This window comes from Bos grunniens, chromosome 11, assembly GCF_055505025.1.
Source record: "Bos grunniens cultivar Pamir isolate PY7600 chromosome 11, Bosgru_T2T1.0, whole genome shotgun sequence".
Classification (NCBI taxonomy): domain Eukaryota; kingdom Metazoa; phylum Chordata; class Mammalia; order Artiodactyla; family Bovidae; genus Bos; species Bos grunniens.
The window spans coordinates 106,629,588-106,643,715 of NC_141175.1; the positions used below are offsets into that span (position 1 = coordinate 106,629,588).

Genomic DNA, 14,128 nt, shown 5'->3' on the forward strand with positions numbered 1-14,128 from the left:
CTCTGGAGGGTTTGGGAAGCCACAGAGGACACCACGGTCTCCCATGGGCGGCCCAAGTGTGTCCGGTTTTGCCTCCACTGTTAACATTGCTCTTTCTGGCCCTCCAAGCCAAGACAGAGGCCCAGGTCAGGAGTGGTCCAGCAGCAGGCACTGGGCAGGACAGATCAGGCAGACGGCACTCCCATCAGACGTGGCCAAGGGCAGCTGTGGAGGCTTAGGGGCTCACGCCAGGCCATGGGAGAAGTAGCACACCTCCAACGAGCAGGCCTGTGGGCACGGGACAGACCACCAGGTCATGCGGGCTCCTATTCGGTGGAGCAGGATGCAGAGGAGCTCTGGGGCCTCAGCCCTTCCACACCTTCACTGCTGAAGCGGCAGCTGTGGTGGCCACCACACGCACCAGATACCGCCCCTGCCCCGTCTTCTGGCACCACATGACCCCTAGGTTGTTTGATGATCCAGGACTAACGAGGATCCCCAGTGAAAGAATCTGAATCCCAAGCAGCCAGATTGAGGGGGTGCAGTAGGGGCAGTATAAGCTTGCAAGAGACTGTGATGTAATTTAGAGAATAAAGGAGTGTTCTAGCTTTAGATAGGCTTCCCTGGTGGCTCAGACGCTGAAGAAAACGCCGTAATGCAACGGCACAATAAAGGACCCAGAAATGGTATGGACCTAACAGAAGCAGAAGATATTAAGAAGAGGTGGCAAGAATACACAGAGGAACTGTACAAAAAGATCTTCATGACCCAGATAACCACAATGGTGCGATCACTCACCTAGAGCCAGACATCCTGGAATGTGAAGTCAAGTGGGCCTTAGGAAGCATCACTACGAACAAAGCTAGTGGAGGTGATGGAATTCCAGTTGAGCGATTTCAAGTCCTAAAAGATGATGCTGTGAAAGTGCTGCACTCAATATGCTAGCAAATTTGGAAAACTCATCAGTGGCCACAGGACTGGAAAAGGTCAGTTTTCATTCCAATCCCAAAGAAAGGCAATGCCAAAAAATGCTCAAACTACTGCACAATTGCACTCATCTCACATGCTAGCAAAATAATGCGCAAAATTCTCCAAGTGAGGCTCCAACAATACGTGAACCAAGAACTTCCAGATGATCAAGCTAGATTTAGAAAAGGCTGAGGAGCTAGAGATCAGATTTCACATGGGATCATCAAAAAAGCAAGAGAGTTCCTGAAAAACATCTACTTCTGCTTGATTGACTATGCATTTGACTGTGTGGATCACCACAAACTGGAAAATTCTTAAAGAAATGGCAATACCAGACCACCTTACCTGCCTCCTGAGAAATCTGTATGAAGGTCAAGAAGCAACAGTTAGAACTGGGCATAGAACAGACTGGTTACAAATCAGAAAAGGAGTACGTCAAGGCTGTATACTGTCACCCTGCTTGTTTAACTTATATGCAGAGTACATCATGTGAAATGCCAGGCTGGATGATGTACAAGCTGGAATCAAGACTGCCGGAAGAAACATCAATAACCTCAGATACTGCAGATGACACCACCCTTATGGCAGAAAGCAAAGAACTAAAGAGCCTCTTGATGAAAGTGAAAGAAGAGAGTGAAAAAATTGGCTTAAAACTCAACATTCAGAAAACGAAAATCATGGTATCCAGTCCATCACTTCATGGCAAGAGATGGAGAAATAATGGAAACAGTGAGAGACTTTGTTTGGGGGGGCTCCAAAATCACTGCAGATGGTGACTGCAGCCATGAAATTAAAAGACCCTTGCTCCTTGGAAGAAAAGCTTTGACCAACCTAGATAGCATATTAAAAAGCAGAGACATTACTTTGCCGACACAAAGTTTTTCCAGTATGGTTTTTCCAGTAGTCATGTATGGATGTGAGAGTTGGACTATAAAGGAAGCTGAGCGCTCAAGAATTAATGCTTTTGAACTGGTGTTGGAGAAGACTCTTGAGAATCCCTTGGACTGCAAGATCAAACCACTCAATGGTAAAGGAAATCATTCCTGAATATTCACTGGAAAGACTCATGCTGAAGCTCCAATGCTTTGGCCACCTGATTTGAAGAGCTGACTCATTGGAAAAGACCCTGATGCTGGGAAAGATTGAAGGCAGGAGGAAAAGGGGAAGACAGAGGCTGAGATGGGTGGATGGCATCACTGACTCAACGGACATGAGTTTGAGCAAGCTCTGGGAGTTGGTGATGGACAGGGAAGCCTGGGGTGCTGCAGTCCACGGGGTCGCAAAGAGTCAGACACGACTGAGGGACTGACCTGAACTGTAATGCAGGAGAACCAGGTTTGATCCTTGGGTCAGGAAGATCCCCTGGAGAAGATAATGGCAACCCACTTAGGTATTCTTGCCTGGAGAATTCCACTGACAGAGGAGCCTGGCAGGCTACAGTCCATGGCATGGCAGAGTCAGACACAACTGAGCAACACACACACACACACACACACACTAGCTTTGATACCTTAGCATTAGAGACTGAAACCCATACCCACTGGACAAATTCTCTGCACAAGTGGTGCAGTTACAGGGAGAATGAGGAATGGGGAAGTAAAAATGAGCACAAGCATATGACTCTGCTGTGAGAATCCTTATCTGAAAACCCACACGGTCACTTCCAGAACTGAAGTGAGCCTCACCAACCACACACAACAGGCCAGACCCACTGGCCACCCTCAGGGCACTGCTGTGGGTCACGCATAGTCAAGAGGACCACTCACAGTCTAGAGGGCCACCCACAGTGCAGAGGGCCACTCACAATGCAGGAGACCATCCACAGTCTAGAGGGCCACCCGCAGTCCAGAGGATCTCCCACAGTCCCGGGGACGGCCCACAGTCCAGGGATCATCCACACTCCAAAGGACCACCTACAATTTAGAGGGCCACTCACAATCCAGGGGATCACCCCAGTCCAGAAACCATTCCCCCAATCAGGGCTGGCCTACAGTCTCCATGACAAGACCCTCCCAGGCCTTCCTCTTCATTGGACACACAGAAAATAAGGCCATGGGCTTACAAACTGTGCCTTCCACTGGCCACCTTGCGTCAGGAGCTGAAAGAGGAAGGCCCCGAGAAGGTGCCAAGTGAGCAGAGCACGGGAGGGGCCTGAGCTCCCAGGTGTGTGTTACTTGCTTCAGTTGTATCCCACTCTCTACGACTCCATGGACTATAGCCCACCAGGCTCCCCTGTCCAGGGGGTTTTCCTGGCCCAGGGCAGGTCCAAGGTGTGCTAACAGCAAATATTTCCCCTCCCCCAAACCCCACCTGCCCCCAGGCATCCCATCGCCCCGACTGTGTCACTAGGTAGCAGGCGGCTGTGTGGAGCCGAGAAGGCCAGATTGAGTGGTGTGAATAACTTGCAAGCCCTCGGAGCCCCGCCTCTTCTGCTTCAGTCATTCTATTCTTCCCTGGAACCCCGCCCAGCCTTTGAAGCCGGATCTGGGCAGTTTCCTTGCTACAGCTCCGGGATTGGAAGGGCGTGGTCCTGACTTGGGAGCCGGTCCAAGTTGGGAAGAGCTGGCTGCAAGGAAAGGGGTGAGTCATGAGCCCAGACATAGCTGAGATTCTTGGTGTGTCCCCTGGGGGAGGCGGGGTGCAGAAGGCTCAGCTCAGCCCTGATTCTGCAGTGCCGGAGATGAGAGCTCCCCATCTCTCTGGGCCAGTCTCCTGGGGCACCCGCAACCTCCTGATGTTCCTGGATTTATTTATGTCTGTTTCATCAGAAAGATATGATAGGTGAGAGCTTGTCTGCCTGTTCACATCTCTGGGTCCAAGAACCAGATGGTTGGTTTCAAAGCCAAGCTCAGTGTGGTCTTACTCATCTTCCTAAACCCCTCTGGATCCCAGGTTCCTCATTTGGACAATGGGGACGATACCTGATGGACTCTGCGCACACTTCTGTGAGGACTAAGTGAGGTCATATATACAATGCATCCAGAACTGGGCCTGCTGCCCAGTAAACACTCCATAAACAAAACAGTACTCAGATTTTCATTACTTTAATGGATAGAAGAGAAATATTTGCTAAATGCATGAATGAAAAGAAGTTCCATTTAGATATAACACAAAAATCAAAGGGATTTCTGTCCCTTTGAATGTCTCCTCCAGTTGTTCAAAGCTCTGGAAACCAGTCTCTTTGTACTCCCCTCCTGATACCTCCAGTGAGAGCAATGTCAGGGTCAGCAATGTGCCCAGTTTAAGAAAAAAAAAATTCCTAGGATCCTCTCCAGATAGGAGGCTAGTGAAAGATTTAGGCAGAAAGGGTTAGTTGGGGGTTCTAGGAAGGCTCTTTAAAGGAGCTTGACATCCAGGGTTCTTAGCTGTTTTCCCTCATTGTCCCTTCTTCCTCCTGTATGGAATGAAGAGGTGATGGCAGGAGATCCAGCAGCCTTCATAAAACCGTGAGGCAATTTCAAGGAAAAGCTGCTGAGGATGGCAGAGAAGAAAGATGAATGAACTGTCTTTTGGCCTTCACCCTGGACAGACAACCTGCTTTATCTTTTTCAAAGAGAAAGGAAACCTAAACACTTGCTGGACGCCCTGCTATTTGATAGTTTCACTTTATATCTAGCTGAACTGATAGAAACTCTCCCTCTCACACTCTATGAAGGATTTGTCCAATGAGAACATTTCAGCCATTATTAAAAATTCTAAAATTTTAAGTATGATACTTTTGTGAAAGGACAGGGTGGCTAGAAGGGCTAAAAGTGCCTGCAGTAGAAGCCTTCCCTTGCAGAATAACCAATCCCGAAAGCCAAAGATAAGCAAGAAAACTGCAGTGGATGAGATTCGCCCTCACCATTAGCTTTTCTGATTACACAAGGGGCAATAAAACCAGTTGTCTGGTTTTTTTTTTTAAATCAGAGGAATCCTCTGAGACCAGTCAAGCCTCCCCCCACCCCACCCCTCCTTTCTGTGGCCTCGACTTCCTTCTGATCTGTTGTTGGCTCCACCTTGCCTGAGCTCTGTGGTCTCCCCAGAACTGTCCTCTTGAGTCTGGTAGGAGCCCAAACTCTGCCCCGCAGTGTTGAGCCAAGCACAGCACTGCCCCACCCCAAGGCGCTGGGTAGAGGTCCTCTGGATTATGGCAGAAGCGGCTGCAGGGGGAAAACTGTCCACAAAGTGACACCACTTAAGACTGACTGACACACTGGAGCCAGAGCCCAGGATGCAGAGCCTGAACTCAGACAGGAGATGCACAGAGCACCTGGCACCTGACTTTGATGGGGCCATTCCTAGGAGGGCAGAGACAGCACAGGGACACACTTGGGACTTCTGGATCCCTGCAGAAGGAATGTAAAGATCTGACTTTTGAGACACTCTCTGATCTTGAATGTCTCCAGAATCGACAAGGCAAGGACATATTATGTTCCCCTGTGTTTTAGTTTTAAGTGTATCTTACTTAATATTTTCAATATGAGTCAGCTCCATATACTATGATGATTTTCAAACAACCAGAAGTTGACTGTAGCCGACTTTAAGACAGGAAGCATGGGTACAGAATCCAGTTGCTTCCACCCTGGGGGCAGGTCTAGGTTCAGTGGTCATGAGTTTTCTGGCTTGTGGCCTGAGTCTGGTTGGATGATGCTCAGAATCCTCCTAGTCCCCTTATTTTCCTGACTCTGCTCTCCTGATGGGGGCGAGGGGCTCTCCCATCACCAACGCACTCCTTGAAGGAAACTGCTCTGCCTGATACACCTGCCTGAGAATCCTGGATCTCCAGTGAGTAGAGGAAAGCGGCCCTCCTTTCTGTCTTCTAGGGTGGGTACGTGTGGGATTTGGGAGAAGGGGGTTAAAGGTAATATACAGACAGTTACTATTATTACCACGTGGTTGGGCAGAATAAAATTAGAGCTGCTGTCTCTGTGATAATGTTAAGGACAAGGATGATGATGATGGTCATGATGGTCATGACATTTAGAACCTCAGTGTTCCTGGAGAGAACCAAAAAGACTTTCCCACTCACCAATCAAGAAATGTCCTGCAAATACAGAACGTGTCATATTATGGATGACACAGACAGGATCTCACTTCAGGGGCATCAGAGCCAGTTCTTTATGGATTCACAGGGTTCAGGGCCCAGGGAGAGATGGAAAGGTGTGTGAATACATTTCTGAATCAGTGAATGTGTACGTGATGGCTACTGAGTCTCCTTGTAACTTGTGTGCTAATTACCACTGATCTTTACAAGGCCCCATGAGACTGGTGCTATGATATTTGCATTTCATGGTGATGAAGATAGGACACGAGTAAGTTAAAAAACTAGCTCAGATTGCCAAACATCGAGGGTTTGGGGGGCCACCTCTCAGGTGCCTTGGAAACCTCATTGCAAGGGATAATGAGAACCCTGGTTGGGATGTTGACTAGGAGCAGAGAAGGGGGAACCTAGGCAGCAAGCCTTAGGCCAGTCCTCAGGCTGAGGGCACCATGACCAGAGGGCGCAGGGCGACTTGCCAAATGTCATCAAACTCTCAGCGTTTTCTTTTTGCCAAAGATGTGCTTTTAAAACATCTGAAGTTTCTATTATAGAATATTTCTCTCTCTTCATCCCTACCCGCATTCACACTTAGACTCAGCACCTTTGGGTAGTTAGAAAAAGATGTAGCTATTGTTCAGTTGCTCAGTCATGTCTGACTCTCTGGGACTCCATGGACTGTAGCCCGCCAGGATCCTCTGTCCGTGGGATCTCCCAGGCAAGAATACTGGAGTGGGTTGCCATTCCCTTCTCCAGGGTATTTTCTGGACCCAGGGATTGAACCTGGGTCTCCTGTATTGACAGGCAGTTTCTTTACCACTGAGCTTCCAGGGAAGCCCTAGAAAAAGATGATAAAGCAGCAAATCACATTCAGAAATGCTCTCTTTTCAGACCTATCCGCGGCTTTATTTCAGATCTTCCTAAATGACTCTTTCTTCTGATTACAGAAGTGACGACAGCAGTTCACCATAGGCTTCTGTCTCGTGGGTGAGAGACCGTGGACCTCCAGCATCCATACGACTGCCTGACTTCCACACGACAGAACATAATCAATGTCTAGGATAAAAGCAGCCACCCCAAAGCCAGGAGGATTTAAAGACACAGGACCCAGGGATAAACACATGTCTGATGCCTGGTGCAATCTCTGAAATGTGAACCACAGAGAGGACTGGTGGCCACGGGACACAGAGGCACTGCCTAAGGCATTTCTACTCTTATGGGCTCTTCTCTCCACAAAGATGGCATTTGTCTGAGCACTTACAAAGATTACTCACCAAGAAAGAGATGCTGGGCAAATCTCCCACCTTAGAAACCCCTGTCGCCTGCCTGGCTGAGCCCCTGCGTTGACACTTGTATGGCTGTGACTCAGCCTTGGAACAAGGCTCATTCCGCTGGAAATCGCAGGATCTTGCTTGAAAAGGTCGAGGCACTAAACTCAGGAGCTGTAAGCCCAGATCCCTTCAGAGTCCAGGTAAGACGGGAAGGCAGTAGAGCTAACATTGAGGGGGTCCCTGCCGAGTCCAGGGGTTTCCCAGGTGGCTCAATGGTAAAGAATCTGCCTGCCAATGGGAGAGAGGCAGGAGATCGAGTTTGATCCCTGGGTTGGGAAGATCCCCTGGAGGAGGAAATGGCAACCCACCCCAGTATTCTTGCCTGGAGAATCCCATGCATAGAGAAGCCTGGCGGGCTAGTCTGTGGGGTTACAAAGAGTCGGACGTGACTTAAGGACTCAGCACACGTGTGCTGCTGAGCCCAGACCCTCTTGTACACACTTGGTTCTCTGAGTCCTCCCGACCACCCACTGAAACGAGTGGAGTCACACATGGTCTGGAAGCCCGAGAGCCTTGCTTGAGGGTTATAGCCTTGAGGGTTATACAGGGCCTGCGATCCAAAGAATATGGACCCGCCACCTATAGTCATCAGTACATCAGAAACCAGCCCTGCGCGGCCAACAGAGCTTAGCGCAGGATGGAGTCAAAAGGGCCTGCGCTGGGGCCTTGAGCAGCTAGCCTGCAACCCAGTGATTATTGTTTAAAATTTTAATATTTTTCTCCTGTTGTAGATAAGAAGAGGAAAGTTGGAGGGAGGTTTTCTTCCTCAGAATCTTGCTCTTGGCTTTTAAGCGAAGACATGTAGCCGTCTTCCTGTGCTACTTGTCCCCTGCGCGACACGGGCTTTGAAACTCACGCGGTGACTGCCTCTCCCCCTGGGTCCCTCGGCCAGTGTGACATCACAGGACACAAGATACAGCTTCAGCCCTGGGCCACCACTACCCTTCATAAACTCTGGATTTTTAATCGCACCAACTGTATACTCAACCAATCCCATGATGGCCGTCCCTCAAACCCCTCAGCGTCAACCAGAAGAGATGAACCTGCACAAGGACCCCTCAGCAAAGCGGTCTCCCAGCCACACAGCACAGAGCTGGGACTGGAGCCAGATGGGCCACCCAAACAGGAGAGGAGACCAAACAGCCACACCCTCCAGGAGGGGGCCCGCCAGCCCCCGGGCTGTGTTGGGGGCAAACAGAATATTCTCTCAGCCACTCCAATTTGAGAAATCGGGTGCTGACTCATTATTAACCCAGGAAGCCCACGCACTCAAATGACTGTACTGAAAAAGCTCTGTCATACCCTGCTTACTGATGTGCAGATTTTTAAGCAAATTTGAAAAATGTTTATCATAAGGTATTTATGACATTTTAACCGTTTCATTTACAGTAACCAGACGACATTTGAAAAAAAAAAGTTTCCTGTATATTACTTGACAGTAAAGCGAAGCTTTATCAGAATAGTAACAGCTTGAGAAACATATCAAGGTCAAGTCAAGCCTCAACGACTCAGCAACCCCATCCTCACACCCCCGCCCCCGCTGCCCCCGGCCCCCTGAATATTTTCTTTCTGATTTTACTACCGTTTGTGACTTTCAGTGCTAAGGAAAGGCAAAAGACATTCAATAAGCTCCTGGAATCATTCACATGCTTTTAGAGAGAAAAGTCAAAATTCTATCTCTTTATTGTAACCCTTGCACCAAAAGTGGGCAGCTCAGACCACGAGGCCAGAAATTGCTCAGAAGCCGTCTTGCCTCCACCCCTGAGAAGCGGAAGCCAGCCCAACCTCAGCACCCCTGGGTTAGCACGGTCACCCACCTCCATCTCTGAATTTCCCTTTGGCTCTAGAGAGGAGTCTTAAAACAGCTTTTTTTAAACCAGCCAAGCACCACCGGCTTCTCCGTAATACACACGCTCACAATTAACAGGCTAAGAAATTTCTGCAAACCATCAGGCTCACAAACAGTAGCTAGCGGGGTGAGGGCGCTGAGAAGCCAACTTCTAAAGTCAGAGGTCTTCAAAATCTGAACAAAACACAGCATCCACTCCAAGACCCCTCAGCCAAGCTCCTGGAGCTGAGATTCTTGAGACAAACTGCAGAAATGAGCAAGAAAGTGACAGAAACATACTCACCAGGGAGAAGCTGAGAGCTCTACCTTCTCAGGACCAGGCTGTGAAGGTCTGAAAGCCCGAGGCTGGCTCAGACACAACCCGCCTGGAATGTCGGTTTGAAACTTAAAAGCAACGACCATTCAGTCAGTTATTTCCCTCCATTCCCAGTGATGTCCACACGATTGAGACTCAAAAAAATAAAAAAAATTTAAAAAGTGAGAGAGAGAAAAAAAAGGCGCACACCTCAGTCTTCATTCTCATTGGAACGAGATGACTCATGCTGACTCACAGCCACCACTTCCTCTCCCGACATTCTCTTCATACTTGTGAGCAGCCTAGTCCTGTTCCCAGGGTCTCTGCAGCCCTTCCTGGAAGAACAGCCTTCCTGACCCCCGGCAAGCAGACTCAGCCACTGCCCTGACATGCTGCCCGGGAGCCTACTCTAGGGAAAAATGCCTTATTTAGGAGGTCTAGGAACGGCCAAAAAAAAAGAAAAATGCATGAGGCTTCCATGCATTTGAACCTTCTTCAATAGACACTGACGTTTTGTAACTGATTGCAAAGCTCCTGCCCTGAATGCTTGCTTTTTCAGGACATTTCAGGGACGTAGAGAAAAATGAGAAATATCTCATTCTTTGAGGACATTACTTTGCCCTCATGATTTCACTGTGTTTATTCCTGCACATCTTCCTCTACCAAACTAATCACAGGATCTATAACCACAATTTCTTCAAAGTTATTTATTAAGAAGGGTGTGCCCTGTTTTTAGGATCAAGTGACTTAAACAAAATCTCTTCTAAATCCATCTCTCAGGCTTCAAGAATATGCCAGATTTGAATATTCAAGTCCCAAGGAATGAAATGAAAGCAGAAGCCTGGAAACTGTACAAACCGTTGACGGACGTCTGCATGCAAGGACTGAGGCGAGCCTTACCTCCCAGTTTTCTTTGGAATGATCCCCAGGGGTGGGGCAGCCTTCCACAGCTTCCCACATTTTTAAATTATGAGAATCAACGGAAGAGCAAAATCCACATGATGTTAAGCAGACTGAGCCACCAAGAAGGGTGGCTGTGGTTGCATCAGGCCCGTCCTGGTTTCTGGAGCATGACCCACACAAGGCCACGGGTGAACACGGGGAACCTTCACCCTTTCTGACTTAGTACCTGCTGCTGTGCAGCCCACACTGTGATACCCCTGAAGCATAGAGAGCAAATGAGGAAATACTGTTTTGGAAGGGGACAGAAGACTTGAGCAAGCTGCATCGTTTTGCTCCTCACCCTGGAGGGGTCAGGACACCCAGTCTCCATTTAGAGTCAGATTCGTCTTAGAGCAATAATTGTTATTGTTATTCTCTAGTTGCTAAGTCAAGTCTGACCCTTTGCAACCCCAGTAGCCTGCCAGGCTCCTCTGTCCATGAGACTTCCCAGGCAAGAATACTGGAGTGGGCTGCCATTTCCTCCTCCAGGGTATCTTCCCAACTAAGGGATTGAACCTGCATCTTCTGCATTGGCAGGTGGATTCTTTACCACTGAACCACCACCTAAGTAATACTTGTTTGTTATTCTAGATCTCAGTTCTTTTAACAGAACCATCAGGGCTGTTAAAATTTTTCTATCAGACAACACCAAGTGCTTTGAAGTCCCTGTGAAAGTTGCAGTATATTATTGAATTGACCAAATATTCTTATTTCTGGCAGTTTTGGGGGGGTTGGTTTTTTGTTTTTTTCCAGGAGTGTGCAAAGCCTGTTGGTTTTCCAGAATTTCAGAACAGCTTTGTTGTGCAATGCATCGTAGTGTGTTTTCTTCAAGGGGAGTGGAAACAAGGGTGGGGTGGTGGGCCCATGAGCAGCCTGTCCCAAAGGGACCCACCTCAGGCCATGAGGCCAGCAGCCCCGGATGCAGGCTGTGGTGCAGGGGTCTGTACAGGGAAAGCCAGCCTTCCATTATGAAAGCTGAAAGTGAAAGTGAAGTCACTCAGTCCTGTCTGACTCTTTGCGACCCCATGGACTGTAGCCTATCAGGCTCCTCCGTCCATGGGTTTTTCCAGGCAAGAGTACTGGAGTAGGTTGCCATTGCCTTCTCCAGGAGCTCTTCCCGACCCAGGGATTGAACCCAGATCTCCCACATTGTAGGCAGACGCTTTACCATCTGAGCCACCAGGGAAGTCCATTATGAAGACTGTATTAGGTCAACTCATTAATCCCTGGGGGAATTGAGAAATTATTAATTGGAAAAAACTACCAGAAATGAATTAAAGAAATCTAAAATAGTTGGGAAATGTAGGCTCTGAGGGGCAGCCACACCCTCCTGCCAGAAGTGCATCATTTTACCAGTGGTTTCTTCCTTAGCAACACTGTTTCAGGGAGGTCTTCCAGAAACTTCTAGGGCAAGATCTCCTCCCATAGCAGCCATTTAAGGCACCACAGGGTGAGGTCAGTAGAACTGTGTCCTCCATGTGATGTTGCAACGGATAATCCCAGGAATGCTATGTCAATTCCTGACTGCCAAAGCTCTTCTCATCCGGGCCAGGAAGTGGGAAAGGCCATCAGCGCGAGAAGGGACTGCCATCAATACATTCATAAATAAATCACTCATTGAGACAGATCAGCACCGCCTTCCATGACTGTTAATATGGAAAGCTCTAGAATGGATTTTCTTTAAGGTAGCTTACCTCTGCACAGTTCATCAGAAAGGAGACAATGATGTCATTTTAAACCTGGCTACGTGGAAACACTTTTTATCTTTTTTTTTTTTTCTACTTGTTGGCTGGGCCAGGCCACATGCAGGATCCTAGTTGTCCAAGCAGGCATGGAACCCGTGCCCCCTGTAGTAGACGCACAGTGCCCTAACCACTGGACAGCCAGGGAAAGCCCTGGAAACACTTGTGAAACATCTACACGATCCTTTCCCAACGAAAATAGCACTGGAAAAATTTAGGTTTCTGTGAATTAGGAAAATAAACAAGATTCACTCCTAAGGACAGTGCCCAGTCTGAAGACAGTGCATACTACCTGGTCACAGGATTCTTACAAGCCCTGATGGCTCACCTTTAAGAGTATTTAATATGTGCCAGTCAGTCTCCTCAACACGCAGGTACTGTGACCTCTGATCCTCAAAGTAGCCCTCTGAAGAAGGTAGTGACACACGTCATCTTCATTTTCTAGCAGAGACTCTGAGAGGGCCAGGAGCCTACCCCGGGCAGCACAGCCTAGCTGTGAACCCAGGACATCTGATGTCAGAACTCATGTTCCTAACCACCAGGCTAAAGGGATTTCCACGAAGGACTTGCTAAAAAATCTTGGCATGCACATCCCCTAACCTAATTCTGCAGATATTTATAAGGTAGAGGTACTTTCTATTCATTTGAGAAGTAAATAAAAATCCTAGCCTTGCGTGCCCCCCACCTTAAGATGGCAGCAATTCTCATTAAGGGGAAATTCAATTAGAATTAAACACTATGCAGGCATGCTAAGTTGTTTCAGTCATGTCCAACTCTGTGACACGCTATGGACTGTAGCCCACCAGGCTCCCCTGTCCATGGGATTCTCCAGGCAAGAATCCTGAAGTGGGTTGCCATTTCCTCCTCCAGGGGATCTTCCTGACCCAGGGATCGAACCTGCGACTCTTACGTTTCCTGCATTGGCAGCAGGTTCTTTACCACTAGTGCCGCCTGAGAAGTTACTCACTGCTGCTGCTAAGTCGCTTCAGTCCTGTCCAACTCTATGCGGCCCCATAGACGACAGCCCACCAGGCTCCCCCGTCCCTGGGATTCTCCGGGCAAGAACACTGGAGTGGGTTGCCATTTCCTTCTCCGAGAAGTTACTCACTAGTACTTCCCAAAGAGACCCATGAAGCTACACATGCCAAGACAGTGCTCGCCCCACATGGTACACAAGGGCATCAGGGAATATTCTCAGTGGTCCTCCCTTCACTTGCCTCACAGAGCTCATTACCACTCTCCTTCCTGGGAGAAGATCCAGTCCCGCATTTCAAATATAGCCCCTCCTCCCCTCTCCACTTCACTTCTTCTCTAGGATTTTACTCCTAATCACACATAGGTCCTCTCCCTCCATCCTTAAACTTTTCCTGTCCTTGGGCCTGACCACAGGCCAAAGTCTCTTCCATCTGCAAAAAAGCCCCCTGTCTTTGACCCTATGAAACAGACCCCAAGGATGTCCCCCATATTCATTCCATCCCTCCCCATTGGCAGCAGCCTTGACATTTGGTTGGAATTGACTCCACCCCCATACCCAGGGGAGAATTTTGATTGGGTGAAGCAAAACAAGAGAATGCCACTGTGACTAGTTCTAGGATGGGCCCCCAAGCCTATGTCATTTAATATGTGGCTTCTTTTGGCCAAGGTAATGGGCTCAGGGGTAGGGCCATTGCCTCCAGGATGGCAGGGAAGACTGCACAGAACTAAAGAAAAAAAACTTATCCCATCTCAATGTCTATTCCTCAGAGAAGCAGGAGGGGAGATTCCATGCTGTCCAAAATGTTTAAACAAAAAGCACTGCCAGAGCCTGGGTGAAACCTCACTCAAGTTTACATCCTGTCACTAATTGCACAATCAAAATCAAGTGGTGGTCCACCTGCCTCCATCCTCCCATCTGTAAGATGGAAGGAGAGCCATGCATGATTCAAAGGAGTATCATTTCAACACTTATTCTAGAGCTTTCATATATATGGTAAGTGTTCCATAATATTAACTGCCATTTGA

At 48.4% G+C, this 14,128-nt stretch overlaps 2 long non-coding RNA genes across 6 annotated transcripts in view; one reads left to right on the forward strand and one right to left on the reverse strand.

Moving 5' to 3' along the window:
• LOC147363806 (uncharacterized) overlaps window positions 1-9,828 on the reverse strand; it is a 62,594-nt gene extending 52,766 nt beyond the window's left edge. Inside the window, exon 1 of one of the 5 annotated variants that reach the window (XR_015137445.1) lies at window positions 9,654-9,828. This is a non-coding gene — a long non-coding RNA (uncharacterized LOC147363806). Of the gene's footprint in view, window positions 1-9,431 lie in introns of all 5 variants that reach the window. The other 4 variants (XR_015137441.1, XR_015137442.1, XR_015137443.1 and 1 more) reach the window with 4 other exon arrangements.
• Window positions 6,706-11,192, forward strand: LOC147363807 (uncharacterized). Its single transcript, XR_015137449.1, has 2 exons — window positions 6,706-7,439; window positions 8,031-11,192. It is a non-coding gene; the product is annotated as an uncharacterized LOC147363807 (long non-coding RNA).
• The last annotated feature ends 2,936 nt before the right edge of the window (window positions 11,193-14,128 follow it).